This window comes from Cyanistes caeruleus, chromosome 1 (genome assembly GCF_971803275.1).
Source record: "Cyanistes caeruleus chromosome 1, bCyaCae1.hap1.1, whole genome shotgun sequence".
Classification (NCBI taxonomy): domain Eukaryota; kingdom Metazoa; phylum Chordata; class Aves; order Passeriformes; family Paridae; genus Cyanistes; species Cyanistes caeruleus.
Window position 1 is genome coordinate 64,619,575 of NC_141701.1, and position 20,096 is coordinate 64,639,670.

The 20,096-nt window shown below is 38.2% G+C and overlaps 1 protein-coding gene across 32 annotated transcripts in view; it reads right to left on the reverse strand.

Annotated features, from left to right (window-relative positions):
* LOC111925338 (poly(rC)-binding protein 3-like) overlaps positions 1-20,096 on the reverse strand; it is a 484,117-nt gene that overhangs the window by 117,008 nt on the left and 347,013 nt on the right. For 8 of the 32 annotated variants that reach the window (XR_015288878.1, XM_086896510.1, XM_086896303.1 and 5 more), the window contains exon 1: positions 5,485-5,567. The exons of 16 other annotated variants lie outside the window; for them this stretch is intronic. The gene's annotated coding sequence lies outside the window, so the exon portion shown is untranslated. Of the gene's footprint in view, positions 1-5,484; positions 5,611-20,096 lie in introns of those variants that run through there. 8 more of the 32 variants (XM_023921774.2, XM_086896402.1, XM_086896430.1 and 5 more) reach the window with 5 other exon arrangements.

Genomic DNA, 20,096 nt, shown 5'->3' on the forward strand with positions numbered 1-20,096 from the left:
TTTCACTCCCTACCCCAACCTAAGGAGTGAAAGAAGAAGGCAGATGAACAGGAAGGGACAGATTCAGCCACACCAAGCACAAGAGACAAAGTCCTGTATGCTGTCTAGGGAAGGAAAACATGGAAGAAACAGAAAGGCAAAGATAAGAAAGATATGGAAATAAAAAAAAGGACTAAGAATCTAAGAAATTCAAGCACAGGTAGAAGACAAGAAAAGGAATGAAAAGTGTATGCAGTACAGACTGAAAAAGGAAAAAAAATAGCAGGGGAAGTATTTGAAACTTAAAAAGGATATTTAAAAACCCCTAAAATTAGGTGGGTAATCTCAGTTACAATTTTAGGAGAAGAAATATAATCCCCTAATACAATGAAATGCCAATGAAAATCACCTTGTCTTAGCAGGAGATATATAAAATTAAAAATATTTCTGAAGTTTTTACTAATCTTTGTCTTATTGCTGAAAACAGGGAAGGAATGGTTTTGGTTTGATCAGATATTCCAGGTCATTAGTGCAGCTCTACAACCATGGCAACAAAGAGCTGACTTCCTCCTGCCAGGATCTCATTTGGGAGCTGCAAAGGCAGTGCAGTGCTGGGATCATGATCGGCACCAAGAGAAGTGCTGTGCTTTCAGAGCTCTGGCATACCACAGCCACTTCTTGTGTTTGTTACCATGCAAGCCAGTCACAGTAGGCCTCACTTGGTTTAGGATTATTTGCCGTGGAATTTACACTGGTAACAGATTTAAAAATCTATCAGGATCGTACATTAAAAATAATTTTTTTCTCCCCAGAGCGAGACAAATAACTAAGGAAAACCTGTTTTGTTTAAAAACATGTATTTTACTTCAAACAGAAGATTTTTTTTTCCCCAGGTTATTTAAAAAAACCAAGAAATACACTATATTTTAAATGAAGAGTGGCTTCAAGGACCAACTCAAAAGTACTATAGATAACTTCAAACAAAATATAACCTATTGAACTGACATCTGCATAAATTCCATTTGATTAAAATTATGCTCAATTGTTAATATATAAACATTAAATTTATAATGAAGACAGATGTTAATATCTAAATATACTATTTATAATGAAGAAAAATCATTAAATACTGTGATTGTTGTCAGAAATACTTCAACAAAAACCAGAAGTTTGTTATACAAAACTAAAATATTAGATAGGTCATCTTCAAAGTTAATGTAGGATATCCCAATCTCAAGATCATTCTTTGCTCAGCTAGAAGACTCAGGTTTTGTTTTGCTTCCTAATTTACAAGATTTAGAATAATCTACAATATAACTATGGTACTTCCATCAGTTCCCAAAATATGCTGTTTCGGTACTACCTTTCCATTTTTCAAGGCCATGATGAATACAAAAATCAAAACTATCATAAATTATCACAATAAAGCCATTGGATATATCAGAAGTTGAGTAAAGAAAGATGCTGAAGTAATCTGTCTTAACAAGTGGAATGACAGAAAAGGAGCAGTGCAGGGGGCAATGCTATGCATGGAAGAGAAATCAATGGAAGAGCCCCTGTTTCCTTGACTGCTTGGTATATTATCCTGCCCAGCTCTCTCTAGTAGGTTAATACTGTGCTGTCAGGACCATGATAGCCCTGATGATTGTATTGACAAGAAATCATGATCTACAGCAGATCCGCTTTTACAGAATGGCCGGATAAGCCCTTCCATTAACAATACTAATCAGATAAAGTATTCCTAATGGATGACCCTGCATCTGGTTAGAGTGAACTGTTCTGTTTAGTATGCATATGCTGTGTTTTTCATCCAAGATCAAGATGCCACTGCTAAGAATTTATACACTAGGTTTGGAAAATTGTTTATAATTTCTCTCTAGGTCTGCTGCAACTTTGGAAAACAGAGAGCTAGTTCTTTGCTCCTGTCATTAAATCAGATTATTCTCATGCATTACTAAAGGTTTCCATGACCCAAAAACAAACAAGGGACCAACATGTAAAGACTCATTAGGAATTTATTTATATATTCACGTTTTGCTCCTAGCGTAAAGGCGTTATCTATTAAAATGGGTCCTCACAATCAGATTTCTAGGGAAAACATATTATGAAACTAAAGGTATAACAGCCATTTGACAGATAAGTTGCATAAAATCATAGTGCTCTGAGCCCTAATCCCTTCATGTAGCTATAAAATATTTAAAGTACAAACTGTTTGCAGGCAGTTAACAGATAGCAGCGATAAATCCCCTTTCAGAAAAAAACCCCAAACTTCTTCTGTGAGATTTATAGAAATGAGAGAAATCTTAAGAGGTGTAACATCTGCAAAATTTACTTGCCAAGAGATTCCCCATGCTCTTCTCCATGAAAAGAAAGGCATCTGTGCCAAAGTGAGGATAAAAACGGTTTTCCTTCAGTCCTGTGATGGGTTTACCACCAGCTAAAGCTTTTACAGCAGTTGTCTTCAGTCAGTGAAAATCTCCCTACTGGCAGCCCAGATAACAGAACTTGGCTTTTATCTCTTGCAGTATAACATTACAAAAACAGAACAAAACATCACCAATTTGTACCAGCATTATTTTATACCTATCTTGAGGAGTCAGTCCAAAATCTGTTATAGTCTGGACATCAACAAGAAATTGGAACTGAAGTCATATTGTTTTGATCCTTTCTATTTTAGTATTTGTTTCATAGAAGTGTATTGTGGTCTCTGCAGACTGTGGCTGGCTTTAAATTTAGAGCAAAATTTAGGGCTCTTCCAATGTGGCCCAGAAGACAGATTTTTTGCTTCAATATTGCAAGGTTTACAGTAGAGACACAAGGGCATGTGTCTCAACAGGCTAACACAGAAATTAAAGCTGCAAACTGTTCAAAGGCTTTATCCCATTTCAACTTACTGGCTTGTCTCCTATAATTTCTTTATTTTTCCTCTAGATCAAAAATTAGTTGCTTCTCTATTAGGTCAAGCTAGTAAGATACTCTTAAAAAGACAAGTTACAGAAAAGCTAGCAGAATTCTTAAACCCCCATGCCTAAGAAAATCCCCAGTTCAAAGCTTCTTCTCTTTAATGAGAATGTTGAATACTGAGGGACAGTTTCTTACCAGCAAGGGCCTTGGAAAGCCAAAAGCTTCCCCCCAACCATAGATCTCTTATTTTTTAGATGCAACTGTGATGTGTAACACACTTATGAAAGAATACAAACCATGTTCTAAACTTCTGTTGCTTTGGTATTAAGAACTTGAGCTGCATGAACTGGGAAGAAAATGGGCTTTTAGAACATCAGTGATTTTCAAACACCTTTTACTTTGGCCCCTTCAAAGTTCTGGAACCTAAATGACTTATACCCAGCAGTACGAGCAATGCTGGATATTGCAAGGCTAACTCATAGTGCACAACTGTTGACTCACATATTGTACAAAGAAGCTAAATGACATTTTCCTATCAGATTACTAATCAATCATCTCTCTATAAAAAAGAGCAGACAATGCAATTTCATCCCTTAAAAGTGGCTTTTGCCAACCTGCAAATCTTAATTTTACTTTCAATCAAGGTTTTTTCAAGAGTTATCTCTCCCTCCCACCAAAGCAATGCCATGCCAAAGCTTTTACACGGATTACTTGATTTTTTTTTTTAGGTGCAATAAGGTTTGGATGATCTTTCAGCTTTAATGCTTTGATCTAAATATTGTCATGGCCTAAGTAATTTTTATGTGGTCTAGCACCACACAGAAACAATGCCTGGGGTTGTTCTGTGTATCTTTTTGCCGAATTATGCTGCCTTCCACCTGTGGTTGGAACAGGTGCCAGGTAACTATAACTGAACTCTCATATCTCTTCTCCATAATCCATCAGTTTTTCTTTAAACTTCAACAGCCTTAAGCCTTACAGAATGCAGCTCTACAGGACCATGCCAAAAAAAACAATAAAACAGATCTTTTATAAATATAAATAAAAAATATAAATAAAACAGAAGATCACAACAAATCTTTTAGAAAAAAGCCAGGCTTGCCTACCCTGCCTTTATGAAGAGCATCAGAAAGCACAGATCATAAGAAAGCCAGAGGGCAGCTTGGTGTCAGCTCAGCCATTCCTGCCTGGGTTTCTGCCTGAGCACTGAGCCTGGGAGGAGCACATGGCAGAGGACCAAGCAGTCCCAGACATTTTACAGGGTGATGGGTGGAATCAGCTCCAACACACTGACTGCTGCAACCACACTGTTCCACAAGTGCTCCTCAAAACTAAGGTCATACATACAGAAAACTATTTTTTGCCTGTGTTTTGGGAGTCATATTGATGCTGTATATGCTTCTGTAGGGATAGGAAAGTACACAGTTGAAGAAGCACCTCTCATAACCTATAAGCATCTTCTGACCATTGCTTAAAGGCAGATGCTTTCATCAAAGAGCTGAAAGAGGCATTAGCTTCAATAAATTCATGGCAGAAAGTTTTCAGAAATCCCTCTAATTATTCTTACCACTAATACGGCACCACAGTATTACCTGGCTGCTGCTTCAGCTCTAATAGCTCTGTGATTTAACTGTGAGAAATTCTCAGCCTCAGTCATTCTGTGTCACCCTGTGACAATTCTGCTCTCCTGGCACCATACGCATGTACCCCCGAGTTTAATTACTCAGCTAAAATGGCGCTGTCACCCTTTGCATATAATGTAAGAAGAAGGTGATTTTCACAAAGGAACTCATCTATTCATTTCCATTCAGGGCCTTTCCCTTCCTTTAATTTGTTGCTCAGTTGTCCTTTTATTTTTATTAGACTTACTTGCTGTGTTAGCAATTGCAAAATGATTTGAGGTTAGCATGGCTTTTTTGCCCCCTCCCAAAATAAAAAAGATAGATTGCCTGTGGTGGTAGTAAAAAGATCTTAAGGAAAAAGGGAGAGTTTTGCTTTGAGGTTGGCAAGTTATTTAGATAACCTGGTGACTTCAGGCAACATCACAAAATGAAATTATATGGTTTCAGTAAAATGAGAGGAGGAAGGTCACCAGTGTCATAGCAGTGTTCCAGTAAAATGCAGTACAGTTAGACTCCATGAGCTGCAGCTTCTCTACCTGCATTCAGACTAGTCTGCATCGCCTAGAAGCCCCAGTCACCTGAACTGAAAGAATGTTTTCCTGCTCATGACTGCTGCCAAAGGCTATGATCAGACATTCATATTCCATGAAGATGACAGTTACTTGAGATGACAGCTACTTTGAGGGAAACAAAGTCTGGGCTGATGTCTACTCCAGGCAATCCCCGTGATTTCAGTGCATAATTCAGGTAACAGCAACCTCCTACGGGTTCCATGGTGAAAAAAAAGGCAGCAGGGATTCCCAAATAAAAAAAACAAATGCCACATCACTAAAATCACTGTGCTCTGTCAGAAAGAAGTCAAATTCCATCCTAAACACTTTTTAGGGCTAACTTCTTCCTATAAACCTTCAAGTAAAAATACCACATGTATACATAAAATAAAGGACTATAAAATAAATGTATATGAATGAGCTCTGACCTTCCTTCTGGCTTGTCCATATGACTAAAATAATGGCATCTGCTTAAGGTCAGAGGTCTGGAATACTCGAATGCTGTGCCTGTAGCACATGCATTCCAAAGGCAGGCTACACTGTCACGGATAATTATGACATCTAGTGTAGACGCATCTGTTCCATTTACAGTACTCAACTGGGGGTTTTTTGAGCATAAATAGAAATAAACCTTGATCCCAGAACTGTAAGACATCTTAATTATAATGGGAAATCTCTTTGGCAAGACTGATCATTTAAAATTAAGTGGAAAACATGATTTTTTTTTAAACTAATTGAACTTTTCATTTGCATTTAAATTTGCAGTGCACTGGATAATTGTACAAGCAGTCTAGGAAAGCTCTGTGCTGATGTTTCAACAGAGAAAGATCTCATTACAGAAGGACCATAAGAAATGAAAGGCTATATTCTAGTTACAAATCATGTGATCCATTAGTAGGATGGGGGTAGGAGGGAAAGTCATCAACATCACCATAGAGAAATGTTCTGCTAACTCAGTCTCACTGGTTGTCTGAAAACAAGGAAATATATTTTCAGGTCAGTGATTTTCAACTGTTTTCAATTCACAGATCCCTAAATATTTTCCAGCAGATATGTAGACCTTTGAATAGCAAAATGAAGCCCAAGGCAAAATGCTTGCTTTTCATCTTTACCTGCCATGGGTTTCTGAGATATGGTTCACAGACCATTGGCTGAAAAACATTTTTTAAAAGACACCTTTTTATCAGAATTTAGCTGTTTTTCTTAGAATACTGCTATCACAGCCTTCCTCAAAAGGAAGGGGGAAGAAGAGACACCCTACTCATGCTCTGCAGAATTCAAAGATTTCTTTGAACTGAAGTCACAGATGCTTATGTTTTCAGGTCTCTTTGCCATGTGTGGGTTTAGGTGTGCAATGCACAACTGCATTGTATTTGTTGTGTAGTTTATCAGCCTTCCATTACACAGGAAAACACCCGTGTCTGACTACATGAGACTGACCTTCAGCACGGGAGATCTGCACCTGGTCTTGGTTCAGAGCCAAAATTTTCTGGACTTAATTTACAGCACCAAGTGAAATGCCAATACACAGTCTGGGGCCCAGGGAGGTGCATACCTGCTGCGCTGGAGAAGCCCTGCGTGCCACCTCAATTTGCCCAGGAATTACCAGACACGGAAAAAACCTACAGAACACTTATTTTAAATTTATTTTAGTTGCCTGCAGAATTCTTCCTTCCCTCAGTTCCACTGGAGCCAGGGGAGGGCCTGCTGCTCTGACAGATGTATAGTTCTCTCCGTATTTCCTTTGGGATAATCTCATGCACTTATTTAGCAACAGATATAACTCACAAAAAGGGCCCTGCCAGGATTACGTGGTCTATGTGGACACTCTTTTACATGACAGATGCCCCCTTGGGCACTTGGAAACAAAAGCATCTTTCTGCCCACTAAGCATTGAAGTTCCTGGAGCACTTAGTTCAATCCATGTTTTGTACGCACTTTGGTTTTGAAGATATGCATCCCTACTACTCCTTATTGAGTGTTGGTGGAGACATTTAAAAGAAACAATCATTTGAACAGGGTTCTTCCTGGCTATGTACTTTCCACTTCCTAATCCCTTTCCAAATTCTGACTAAAGGTTTGAGCTTCAGCTCTAACTTTGGTGTTTGTCATAGGCACATAATGGCTTCTGGTGATACACTGTACTACAGAGAGGAAAGGAAAATACAGCCACCATACAATGGCAAAGGCACAACCTAGATGATTATGCAAGGTCTTGACAATAACAGCAACCCTTCCTCTCAATAATGTACACAGGAAATAATAATTCAAAAAATACTCAGAATACTTCCTATGCAGAGGTAGTGCAATTTAATAGAAAACATGAAAAAACCTTGATAGGTTGATAGAATCACCAGAAAGAATTCTTATGTATTTATATGATGCAGGCAAGAACAATCTCATTTTTTTCCATGGTGGTTTTCATGTTAGCCATTCTCCCATCTACAGTGTTAACAGTTTTTTCCCTCGCAAATACACTGTGGAAATCCCTTTCATGGCAAATATCATCATCAAGGGGATAATTTCCCAGAGAAATCTGGCTCATATTCAAGATTCTTTGTGAGGATCAAAAATGGATCAGAAACAGGGGGAGAGGAATTCATGAGCACATCAACCAGAAAAGTTGTATGCATCTACTCTTGCACTTGATCAAGAAAAATAAAATTGTTTTCTTTTAGTCCTCGTCTGACTGACTAACATTGTGGCTGAGTCAACACCTCTCATTTGCAACTGGGAGCAACCACGACATCAGAGACATCCAGATCAAGTACATGAAATAACACCAGAAATCTTTACTGAAAACAAAAGATGCAGAACAGAGACTGGTACGCTTTTTTCCCCCAATAAGTTATAACATCCTAAAACATCTAATGTTCATACTTGCATTACTATAAATCAGCAAAGAACTCAAATACTTAAAAACTTGACTCTAAGAATCAATGGTCTGGCTTCAAAGAATAATTGACTACTTCAGAAAAAGTCCTTCTTATTTTTGGATGAAATAAAATATATGATTTTCCTTTATGTGGCCATGAAAACTTATTGAGCATCTTTGTTACTTGACACAATGGCAGCTGGGCTGCTTAGCTAGAGAAAATCGAAAGTCATGTTAATAAAACTACTAAAAATAAATAAATAAAAGGAACACCGTTGAAACTCGCACTAAAATTTATTACCCTTGGTTCATAATAATAAAGTCAATTTGAAATATACAGGCTTGTCTTTGCAAAGAATACTGCTACACATAGAGTAAAATAACTCAGATCACACCAGAAAGGGCTTCCTTACCCTTGATAACTGCCTGATCAGCGGATACGGAGGAGAAATGGAGAGCTAATCCAAGAGACAGCCCTCCAGCTTTATGAACTAGCACACTTTCCATTGGTCTTAAACTGTTACTGTTTCACAGCACTTTGCAACTTAACTCTCCACAGCTGATCACTTTTTTGACTTCAAAAGTGCACAAAATGATTGTTACTCTGATTTGTGTGCTACATTTTTTTTGGCAGACAAGGCAGGAAAAAAAAAGGGGGGGGGGCGGTAAAAGACAGAGCCAGGGGTGAGGAAAGAGAGCACAAGGAAGGGATATAACACTTCCTGCTTCTGTAAGCATTCCCTGTGCCATTCCAATAGACTTTCTGACGAGCACCCTGGTGGTCATGTTCACTGCAAGCCGAAGTACCAAGCAATTAAGGTGCAAGGATTACCCAGGCACTTTTAAAAGCGGTCAGGATACAAAAACTTCAAGCCCATAGTGGTGCTGTGGTGTCAACTTCTGATGCCCTAACTCTTCAGAAAATCATCCTTTTCCAGCTCTGATTCCCTGTCAAAATGGATTAATTCACGTCAGTGGGTCCCAGCTGCCTCAGTCACAGCCCAGCACAGCGCCGTTTAGGGACTTCACGTCCCAAATGCAGCTGGGTCCCAGCTCAGCCTGGGATGGATTCCTCAGCCTGTGAATGCAGGAGGCACAGCCTCAGCTGAGGGAACAGAAAAGGGGAGCATTACACTCAGCGGTCACTCATGTCCTATGCCCACCTCATGTCTGGATCCTCTAATGGGTACAGACTTCCCCCTGCCCCCAGGGGAATTCTGTGGCTAGGAGTCTGTTTTCCTATTTAACCTTGCAAGGGTAGCCCAGGGCAATGCAAGAGAACTTACTACAAATTACTGCTCAAACCTTGAAAATCTGGTTTGTTTGCAAAGTAATCCCTCCCAAAAAACAACTGCTGTCTCAGGAGCAGATGTAGTTGCATTTCCAGTACCTGTGAGGTAAAGCTGTAGAACAGCCACTTCTGCTCATCCCAGAAGATACAGATAGAGGACAAGTCCATGCAGCACAACTGCCTGCACTCAGAAGACTAATCAAGCTAGATGGTTTTGTTTAACAACAACAACAAAACCCAAAACAACAAAAAAAACCAAAAAGAGAGAGAGAGAGAAAAATTAAATAACCAAACCCAAAATACAGAAAAACCAAAACCCAACCAAACCATCCACAAAACAAAAAAGCTCCAAAATAGATTCCTATTCTCCCTCTCTGGCAATTCAGCCACAAGCAGCATGGTCACACGCTCCCTGCCCATGCCTTGCCTGCTAACAACGCTGTAAGAGCCTATAAATAACACGGGGACGCGCACTTGTGATGTGGAGCCCACTCACACTCTCTGTTCCCTGGCCTTGTCTCCAGATGCCGGATGGATCTGCAGGGCTGGAAGGGCACTCCCAGGCTTTTGCCGCCGACCGCAGTAACGTGGCAGCATCATTTGTTTCGGAAACCAAACAATACAGAGAGCTTCAGCTGTACAAGTGGAAACCAAATGGCTTCTTTTGATCTGGAGAACCTGTTATCTCTACGTGTCTGTCTTTCAGCACGCGCTTTTCTTTCGCTATTTACGTACCACAGCACAAACTTCCTGGGCAGGCTATTAATCTGAAATGATGCCAAGTAAATAAATTAAATGAATAATTAGCCCCTTCAATATCCCAAACTCAGGCACTCATGGAACACACATATCCTCTGGAATGCCCCTCCCCAGCCTTCGATTAACAGCAATGTTATGGGCATTTGAGAGGCCTGTTCTACAGATCAGGGAAGCAAACTAGCAATAACCATCCTGAATCCCTTGGTTCCCAGTATAGTCTGGCCAAACTCCCCATCTAATAGTCCAAGACAGACTTTAGGAAGGAGCCACTCATTTACCAAGCAGATGGTAATCAAAGCCATGTCTCTGCAGATTCAGTGGCAATAAGGTAGAAGATTCCAGCATCAGGGTTTGAAAACTTCCTCCAAATAGCTTAAATTTTCTTCCTAAAATCCTGTTATTTTATAATTCCAGTTCAATTTTTGCAGTACTTCCCCTTTCCTTGGGCTTCCTGTGAGTGCATCTCAACTTTTCAGTACCAACACTACTCTCCCAGACCTCAGTGACTGCTAACTTCAAAAGCGAACACACCGGATTAATTAGACTACTTAATGACATTCATTCTGGCACTAATCTTAAAACGCTTACTGCATTTAAACATTTTTTTATTACTATTTTAAATAACCAGTATAACCTAGCAGTCAAAATGTATTTGTCAGAATTGGCAAGGACCTCCACCACAGGAGGAAGCAGGCACATTTTAAAGACAGCTTGCCTTATTCAACCTTCACCTGAATTACAACAAGAGTAATATAAATTACTTGCAGCAAAATATTACTTCAATATTACAGCAACACTTAATTTTTGATTGATGATGAAACAAATTAATCTCTGGCACAGACTAGTATGGAAGCAAGTAAGAAATGAGACCACTTATGACAATGCTAAATCTGGATGGGAAGAATAAGAAACCACCAATGGAAATAAAATCAACACATAATCTTTTAAGTGTTTACACCGAAATGGGCAGATGAATTTGATAATCAAGCAACAAACTGATTTCTTCCTAGTTCTGAAATTCTAGGATTCACTCAGGCAAGTATACAAGATGCTCGTAGTGTGAGCTTTTCCACAGATAAGCAACTTTGGAAAGAAGTAAAAGGTTCTAAATGTTACTCAAGGGAGGGGCAGCAGCAGTACAGAAAGAATTAGACATGTAGGATAATTTCAGCTGAAAAAGACTACTGAGTTGGAAAATACACTACAAGTAAATTACAGTAAGCTAAAATAAAGATTTTTTTAATTATAAAAGTTACTACATATGTCATTAATAGAACCACTTTGTAATTCAATCTATGAATGTAATTCATTGTTGGGCTATACAAACTGAAAACATTTTGAATTCAAGATAGATAAATTAGACAGTTCGGAGGTTTGATGTACGGAGTGAGTGTGGAGTGAAGAAACAAACCAATTAAACTTCTAAAAATTTAGGGGCCTCCTAAGCACAGAAACTGAAGTTGATCTTGTGAAAGTCCTGCCAGCAGCTGGTCTTATGTGCAGTTCATTTCTTTCTATCATAGAACTATTAATTTGTTGCTCTCATGAAATAAAACAATGACAAATACACATGAAAATTAATGAAAACCCAAACATATTTCCAGTAAAGATGAATTACTTATTAATTTAATTTTTTTAAGTCCACAAGTGCTAAGTTCATGTACTTTGGGGGAAATATTTTCCATCTTCCCATTCGATTTGTCTTTGTCTACAAGAGAATAGTAATTCACAGACATTTGAAATGTGATGATGCAGAAAATATTTAGGGAATATTTACTCACACTAAGTAAAGCTATTTTTGCTTTAGGATGGAATATAAGCGGTACTGAATGTTGCCTAGAAGCACAGAGCATGTTGCCATTTGAAAACAGGCTCAATATTTGATTGGAGATCGAAGATTATTTTGCAAGTTTGATCTGTTTGCAGGAGAAGCAACTGCTGGTCTTTGATGTGCATATATCTCATAAATCCAAGGAGGTAATAATTCCAGAGTACAAAGTCACGATGTGACCACAAATAGAATATCGCATGCAGCTCTTATCTTCACATATTGGAAAAAAACCCCATATATATATATATATATATATATATATATATATATATATATATATATATATATATATATATATATATATATATATATATATATATATATATATATATATATATATATATAAATATATATATATATAAAATAACTAGGTGTATACAAAGAAGGCTAAATTAAATGATACAGGAATTGAGGGTAAGACACAAAATATGAAGACAGACTAAGGAAGCTAAAGTTCTATAATCCAGAAAAGAGGATTGAGCAGAATATGATCATAGTCTATAAATAACTTACAGGTAACAATATAGATGAAAGAAGAGAATTATTGAGAGTCCTGGTAGAGGGTAAGATGACAAGCAACTTCCTTGAGCTAAAGAAGGGAAAAACTGAACAGAAGAATGTAGGCCAGACATTTGCAAAACTTAATACCCCACAGCAGCATGCAAAATGATTGCATTTTCATCAAGGTGGAGTCACTTTAAATGTGTGGCATTTCCAAGCAAAACAGGCGAGTTTTGTGCTTCACAGGACACAACCCAATCCTGTGGTCATCTGCTAAATGGACTGGAGTTTGTTTTGGCGTCTGGGTGCCCAATAACACAGACAAATTCAAAGGAGACATCAAAGCTGAGTATAAACTTAGAAAACAGCCTGTCTAAAAGAAGTAACTTTATTCCTTCCTTCCAACTTATGGGAGGCAGGTTATTAAAACCAAACACAGACAGGAAAAGTGGCATTAACATGGCAAATGACCCATCATTACACTTAAAGATGGACATATATTGGGTGCCCAGGATGTGCCTTAAACAGCAACACAATTGCTCCAAATTAATCCAATTTGCATATTTTCAAATAGCATCAATGTAAGACATACATTCTCATACAAATTGGAATAAGTAAGCCAAGATTTACCTCAAAACTGAAAAAAGTAGATACATGCACAATAAAGATCAGCTTCTCCTGCAAACAGATCAAACTTCCAAAAAAACCTTCAATCTCCAATATGGCTTTTCTAATACATTCAACAGAGCAGCAGAGATCTACAAAAAGACAAGAAGCTGGCCTTATAATTAATATGAGATCCAGAAGGCTGCTTAGAAAGGGGGGTGAGGAGGAAAGTCTATCTAGAATATGATCTTTTAGTTATTTCACTGCTGAACATTCCAAGTGGTTGAAATGAGAAGACACAACTTTTGAAAAGTTTATTCCTACTGAAACAAAGTGATGATGGACACAGTAGTTTTCCTATACTAACCACTAAACTTTTCTACATTAATAAAAATATGATCTTCTCTCAAGGATGCGGAAAAAAATCCACATAATAAGGTAAGCTTTTTCTATCCACACATATTGCAAAGATTTTAACACTCCATTTCCAGTCTCATAGACATACCACACTCACTTTCCACCAGTCTCATCACTAAGACCATGTATCTTTGCAAACTCAATCCCTTCTCCTTTTATCCCAACAGAAGGAGTCATCCAGGTTTAAAACTCAGAAGATCTTCTGAAGACGGCAGTGAAAATTAGGAGAAATGGATGGAGAAAGAAGACAAAGCCCATGAAAACACAATTTCCATGGACAATAGAAACACAGTAACAGTAAGGCTGGAAAAGACCATTGCGTCCAACCATTAAGCCAGGACTGCCAAGACCAACACTAAGACCATGTCCCTCAGTGCCACATCTATGTGTCTTTTAAATACCTCCAGGTGTGGTGACAAAACCCCTGCCCTGGGAAGTGCCAGTGTTCCAGTGCCAGATAATACCTTCAGTGAATAATTTTTTTCCTAATATCCAATCTAGACATCTCCTGGCACAACTGAAGCTGATTTGTCTTGTCCAATCACTTTTTACTTGGAGAAGAAGTTCTTATCTAGATACAAGCTGGACCAGAATTGCACATCACTTTCACAATGAGATTCCATTTTGTAGCCGAAAGTCGACAGAAAAGTCTGGGGAACATCACTGTGCCATCTCAAAAATTGGATGTAGGAGAACAGAGGATCCCAGACATCCTCAGGGATTACACAGTAACCTGTTCTCATTCTTTTGCTCCGAAAGATTAATTGAAGAGAAATTCTGTCAGAGATTTGTGGACATCTCATTCTCAGCAACTTCCTTGGATGTTACAACTGGGCAAGGCTACCTACAGCTTGGACTTTTATCACATCTTCTGTACACATGCTAAAATTCACAGTCTGTTCCAAAGTAGTAAGGCAGCGAATGAATGGAATATATTAAAGCAGCTGTTTTCCAAAACTAACCAGGTAAAGCATATTAAAATAGAATTAGTTACAAAGAAAAAATCATTGCTGACTAGGAATACAGATCAATGGCACTTCAGATCGGCAATGAAAGGAAGATATTTATGTCTCAGAATTCCTTTATTACCATTTTTGTCACAAAGTCACTATGCATATATACAAACCATAGGTAGATATGTAAATTAGGTGCTCACTGCTTGCAAAAAATTTGGATTTGACCAAGTATTAACTGAAAAATATAAGATTAAAATTAATACAGATGATGCCATTCCTTGTTGATTACACATCATAAATTTAAAAAGGTATTTATTTGAACAAACACATTTCTGTAAGTCCTTCTTTGTACGAGAAGTGTAGAGAGACTTTTACAGGCAGCAGCTATTCAGAGCTGCAGACATGAAAGCTTGCCTCAAACATGAGCTGTAACGCCATTTTTGTTTATTACTGTAGCCTCTCCATTTGACATCTACCCTAATAAATGTTCTGAATGAAAAGCATTCAAGTACACACCCTGTTTGTTGGCCTTCCCCGGAGTGCTGAGGCTCATTAGGCAGATTATCAGTTTTCTGCGAGAGGCATCTGCACACTTTTCAAATTTTGACTAATAATCTCTTGAAATAAAGTTAGCAGCAGAAGACATGCTGAGTCAAACGCATCACTAGACTGAATCTATGCTGATGTGATTTTTTAAATAAGTCTTTGCCCTTAGCTTTAGACATATTTGAAGGGCCTAAGTGGTTTTATTCTGTAGCTATTCCCAACCCCCCGCAAAACTGCAATTACTATTAAGAAAATAAAAGTACCAATCCAGAACAACTTAATCATTTCTGTGGCTATTCCGAGCAACAATGTTTCTCTTTTTTTTTTTTTTTTCAGAAAGCAGTAGTAACAGCACAAACTAGTTTCCTTTTAAACTGGGGCAAACATAAGCACACATTTTGGCCAATTTGCCCACATTCTAGAAACATGCATGAAAGATGCATGAAACATGCATGCAAGAAATTTAATGTAGTATAAACATGAGAAAATTGTAGTTAAAGATTCCAGTTAATTTTTTCAACTGAGTAAGAATTAATATCTTTGAAATCTATACAACCAAGAAAGGATTGTGCAAAAATCTCAAACTCCTCATAAAATAATCCCTTAATGTGATAAAATATATGTATCTGAAAAATGTGAATTGCATTAGCAGCATAGGAACTAGAAATTAAACTGATTTAAGGTGTATCTGCAATCTTTCAAGCTTGTTCTGAATATTTAAAATATATTATTTAGAAATAATATTATTTTCCTGGAAGCTCAGCTAAATTCTCATTTAGAGAACTGCATTTTGATGCATTTTTAAGTATGATCTCAGAGGCATACAGAGCTAAAATGAAGGTGACATTTTATTAGTAGCCATAGGCAACCCTAGTTATGGCTACTTACATTTTCATTTATCCCCCAATATATATGTGGTCTGCTTTTAACTTTATTGACTAATAATAATAATAATAATAATAATAATAATATTCGCTGGAGACTGGGCATTCCTGTCTAGGGACGGGAAATCAGAAAGGTCACAAAGTAAAAGAAAACTCCATTTTCATAGGAACTTTAATGCATTTCTCCTAGGGGAATTCAAGTTGCTTTAGAAAGGTTTAGACATGTATTGGCGGGCCCTTTACGCCTGAGCCAAGTAAAAGCCCATCCATCTGTGCAGAATAATCTGTGTTAATAAAAGCACAGTAAAATAGATTCCTGTACACTTTTTTTGTAAATCCTCCCTTGCATTTTATTCCCAGCACCCCAATAACTCCACACACCCACTCAAAGCATGATTTGGGTTGTTTCATAACCAGCAGTAAAACAGGCAAGGAAAGGTCACAGTGCTGGGAGATTTCTTTTCAGATGATAAACAGGATTAAAAATGAATAGGTCCTGCTTATCAGATCACCCTAAAAGGAAACCCAGGAATGACAAGACACAGCCCAAAGTCCAAATTGTGTGTCAGCAATCTCCTCCTACCAAATCTGGGGTCAAGAAGTAACTACCAACAGAACTGAATATATACATGTATATATATATACACATAAATATATGTAATCCACCACAAATGACATACCAAATCAAAAACCAAACCAGACAAAGAGAGCCCTGTGAAAGTTCACCAAATCCAAAAGCTAAGGCTACCTTTGACAGAAAAAGGGTAATAACAGAAAATATATAAATATCAAGATAGGTCACTTAAATGGTCATACTTCTGCCTTTTACCATCTTTTCATTGAAACCAGAAACCAAGAAGAGAGGAGGGATATTTCTGAGAAATCAGAAAGTGTCATCCGAGCAAAATAAAGTATGTTCACACAACAGCAAGGAGCTTGTTTCACCCACTGGCTAGGAAGTACCACTGAGGAGTATCACTCATCAGCTGGGACTCAGCAACTGGGACTCAGCAACTGGCCATGGATCCTACTTGTGATCCTACTCTGCAGCAATATGGAACAAAACAGGTGAGCTACTCTCACACTCAGTCTTGACAGTCTTAAGAACTGCAGAGGGAAGCAATTTGCATCTCCAGTGTTTAGGCTGATGCATTCTGCTCCACAGCCAGGAACAAGAACAGGTACCCCTGAAATTACTGTGTCACAGAGCAAGATCAGTGCCTTTGAAAAGCATGCTTTTCAAGACATGGGAGAAATTACTCAGAAAACACTAATTGGCTACCAATAAGATGACACATATTAAATTATAACAGGGTATCCCAAAAGAGAATTGGTACTGAAGCTTCTAGAGATATACTGGCAATTAAGGTTCCCCAAGCAAACTGGAGGCAAACAGCAGCACCGGTTGGAAGTGTGGGAAAGCCACACCCAGCACGTGATGGTCACCTCCAAATACAGCCACACTTCTGTCAGGACAGAAGGCTGCTTGAGGATCTGCTCTAGTTAGTCAATGGAAAAATAACAGCTTTAGGAAGCTCCACCATCATGGCTCATGCTGGAGTCCTTTGTCAGAAAAGTATAATTCCTATATAGAATTATACAAGAGAAGCTTCAAAAATTTAAGCAGCATTTTAAAACATGGGATCAGACTCTGAGAATCTTACTTATTTGACATTAGAAACACTGAAGGGGCACTGGACTTTGTTACAAGCCAGTTTCAATAGCTCTTATAATTTTTATTCAGCTTCCTCTACCCCACCCCAGTCACTGAGGGATGCTTACAGTAAATTACCAGTGACAGCCTCTTCAATACCTGCCAGGCATCTCTACTTGTGCACAGTGAATACTGATGGGGGAAGGAGGAAGGGAGAAACAAAGTGCATCTGTCTCTCTGTGTCTGCACAGAGCCCTTGTTCTTCAGGAGAAACCTAACAATGTAACTTTTGATGTTCTCTACTACTCAGTCAAAATCCACCTGTCTAAACTTCTCTGAATTAAAAGAACTTGGAACTCCAAAGCTGATTCTCATCACTGTGAATCAGTATTATAAACTTTTCTAGTGGAACAAAAGTAGAACTCTCATGCCTTCCTATCTGCAGGAGCAAAACATTTTATTTTCATTTAATCTCATAGGTATAGTATAAACTTATAAAGAAAGAAGGCAGTTTTTTAATCATTTTGATAATATGTAAGGAAATCTCCACCAGATACATGCAGATTAAGGACCTTAAGTATTTAATCCACTACTATATAGTAATTATTGAGCCTATATAGTAATTATTGAGCGGATTTACAGCATTTACAAAGGTTGCATTAGCCCCCAATGTTTCATAGCCTTTTCACTTAAAATCTCTGCTGTTATTTTATAGAATGTTTAATGTTACAACACAGCCAGCAATTTTCTGTTCGCTCTTCTGGGTAGATGCTGGCACATAGCTAAAACTATGCTAATGAGATCCTCAAGGTATGCATATAGTTTGGTTAACTGAGTGAAATCGCAGAAAAGTAATTTTATGATCTTCAAGTCTCAGATTCTGTCCTTCTAGCCATTTAGGCTCAAATGCTGAATAGGTGCTTTACAGCCCACTGACAAGAAAATACATGCCAACATGGGTAAAGGTAATAGGCCATCATAAATACAGGACTAGATGGTGTGGATATTGCACCAAACACTTTATTACCATGTAGATACATCCAAAAGTATGTTTTTTCTTGGGAGATGTACCCCTCTTCACTTTTCTGTAGTGTGCTCAGCATCTGGGATAATATTATGCTTCCCTTGTTGCCACTGAGACAATCAAACTGTTCAGAATCAAACTACTAAGATCAGCAATAATATCTGTATTTGTTTACCAACAAACATATAACTATTTGTATATAAAAGATGACAGAAGCCTTTTCCTAGACCTCCATGCTCTCTGTAAGCAGCTGCCCAGACTCTGTGGTCGTGCCTGGGACTGTTGCTCTGACACAGCCACCCCCATTTTCTAAAAGCTGGTTGAACGTTTATAAAGCCCTGCTGTAAGCATCACAGTGAAGCCCTTCTGTTGGTTTGTTTCATTTTAATTAAATCAGATTCTTTCTTTCTTATTACAGACATGTGCCTAAACTACTCTGTAAGCAAATGTTTTTCCGTAAATGTACTGTGAGTCTAATAGAAATAAACCAGTCCAGGACAAAGCAGAGAGGTAGAGTGTTTTCCTAAGCATTTTCACTACTTCTATTCTTCAAATTATTATTTGAAAATATTTATCTTAAAATATTTGTAAGGTCAAAAAAACCCAAAATCAACAACACCAAAAAATCATACATTCAAGTTTTAATCCAGACAATTTTGTGGAAGTTTTCAGATGTCACTGCAAAAAATCCTACAATTAAATACTGCAGCATCCTTTTCACAGAATTGTATCAAGCTATAGGCTGTCAGAGCAACTAGATTATGCCAAGAAAAATAGGTATACGGACTCTTTTATTCATTTTGTAAACCTGCTGCTGATTTATTCCATACTGTTAGTCAGATCCTGCCACCGATGCCCGCATCTCCTGTAGAAGGAAAGTCTGCCAGGGTCACTGCATGAGTCTTGATGGTGTTATTGGCTACTCAATGACTCCCAGCAGCATCGTGATACTATGGACAAGCACAGACCTCCAAGGAGGTGCACGGGAAAAAGAAACTTCATCTGACTCTAAATGACCATGACAGCTTTGGGGACAACAAGGTCTGATCCAAGTGGGAGCCAGAATTAGAGAACCAGAATTAAAAAACCCAACAAACTTAACTCCCTTGGGGGAAGAGATCAATTCATGTTGGTTTGCAAATTTTTTTTTTTATATAGAATTTTTTTATATCGATAATAGCCCTTTATATTTTAAATAACAATTACTTTCTATACTAATTGTTTTTTGTGTCTCTGTGCTGAAGGCTTTCAAGGCTCGGAAAGCAATTCAAGATGCCGAACAGCATGTGAGTACACAAGATGACAGCCTCTGGCAGGGGACACAAAGGCTACAGAATACGGGTGAGCACAGCAAAGGGCCACCCGTGTGCGTAGGGGACGATGGGCTGTCTGCTAGAAAGCTGGCAGAGTGCTCAAAAGGGAGTTTGTTGGCCTGAACTTAACTCCTGTGCCTGACTGATGAATATTAACATACAATTGCTCTTCCCGAATATCTCCACAGCTCTATGACCACTTCATGAATGTTTGCACATATTATTATCTCCCTCTTCCCTCTCACCAGCCAGTTTTACCTTTAGGGGTAAAACACACACACCCTTAAGACCAAGTAGATGTCTGTTACGAAGACTTTCTGCTTGATTTTAATCCAAAAGAGCTGGCACTGAGCTGCTGTTTTTTAATTAAAACATCCTTCGCT